Here is a 1,718-nt window from a genome sequence, read left to right on the forward strand (position 1 = left end):
TTAGTCAGATGCTATCTCAAAAAAGCCAAAACAACAACAAAACAAAGATGAAACAAATGACAGGAACAAGTGTTGGCATGAATTTTGGGGAAAGGGGAACACTTATTCATTCTTGGTGGAAGTGAATAAAAACTGGCACAGCTGCTATGGAAATCAGTGTTGAGGTTCCTCTAAAAGCCAAATATAGGGTTTTGTTTTGCTCTTTAGATCTACAATATGAGCCAACTGCCCCTCTTGCGCATATACTCAAAGGACTCTTACTTGCTCATCTGTATTCACTGCTGCTCTCTTCACCATCAGTGGGATATGGACACACCTAGAGGTCCATCAGTTGATGGATAATGAGAATATGCTATATTTACACAGTGGAATGTTGTTCAGATAGATACTAAGAAAAATGAAATTCTGAAATTTATAGGTAAATGGATGGAACTGGAAAAAAATCATTCTTAGTTAAACAGCCCAAATCCCGTGAGACAAATATTGTATTTTTTCTCTTATGTGGGTGTTTGCTCTGAATCTTTAGATGTGTGTGTGTTTAAAATGAGATTCGTTTAGAAGTAGGAAACTAGTAGAGGGCACTCTCATGAAAAGGGAGATAGGCAGGAGGATGCTGGTAGTAGAGGTCACCAGTGGTCACTGACTAGTATGGGGAGCCGAGGCCCTGCAGGAGCTGCACGAGCACCTGATAGTTGGGAGGCCCACAGTGGATCCCTCATCGTCCCTGCCAGAATTAGCCGCTGGGCCTCCTCCTGGCAGAGACAGGTGCCATGACCGTAGACAGCATCCCACACCTGGATTCTTGAAACCGTGATTTGGCGCTGGCATTGTTCAAACACCAACAAGAGCAGGTTCTGGGAGCAGAGCACTTTGGCCCCTGAGGCTGGTGAGACCCTATGTCAGGGGTTCCTAGAGAAGATTGTAGGGGGAGCTGCCAAGAAGCAGAAGCTGGAACAGGATTCCGGGCTTGATGAAGAAGCCAGTGGAAACGAAGATACCCAAGGGAGTGAAAACAGTGATGATGGTCAAGCTTCTGCGTAACAGGAGGAAGCGGACTCTTCTCCCCAACACCTTCTAACCGGGTGAGCCCTTTGTCCAGATCAGCCCTGCTCATGCAGCTGGCCACTGCCAGGCCTTGGCCAGTAAAGGCTAAGGTCCTGGACTAGCATGTGCTGTTAAAAGATGGGCTCATGCTGGCGGTCCTGCTCATGAGAACTGCTCTACAGCGACTACTGAGACCCTTGTGAGAGAGGTTCTTCACACAACTGGAAAGTTTGCTGGTGACTTCCTGCTCTATCCTGCTTATTGGCGGCATTTCATGCTCTGCTAGGCTGCTGAGGAACTCATTCCAATTCAGGACCCGGTCTCAGCTGGCTGCCTAGGAACCAGTGTCAGAAACAACCTGTTTTTCTCTCCTCTCCAGGGTCAGATGTGAAGGTGGTCTATACCTCTCTGCAGTGGGCCAGCCTGCTGCCAGCATTGGAGACCCAGGGGGATATGACGATAGTGACCCTAAAGGGTCACCTAAGCTCCACCAGGAGAATGGTGCTCTCCTGTCCCGGCATTGGATAGTTCCAATTCCAGAGTTTGGAACTATATATGCTTTCTATTTTTTTCTGTCTTTTGTAGTTCTGTTTCCAAACTGTGAGCTTGTTGACAGTAGAAATTGCTCTTGTTTGGCTTTCTGTCTTCTACAGGGCTTAGGTCTCAGAGGTTCT

The 1,718-nt window shown here is 47.3% G+C and overlaps 1 pseudogene; it reads left to right on the forward strand.

Moving 5' to 3' along the window:
* Window positions 1-610: 610 nt before the first annotated feature.
* Window positions 611-1,166, forward strand: LOC121142668 (annotated as a pseudogene).
* Window positions 1,167-1,718: the final 552 nt, after the last annotated feature.

The sequence above is a fragment of the Mesocricetus auratus genome, unplaced genomic scaffold (assembly GCF_017639785.1).
Source record: "Mesocricetus auratus isolate SY011 unplaced genomic scaffold, BCM_Maur_2.0 Super-Scaffold_100010, whole genome shotgun sequence".
Classification (NCBI taxonomy): Eukaryota; Metazoa; Chordata; class Mammalia; order Rodentia; family Cricetidae; genus Mesocricetus; species Mesocricetus auratus.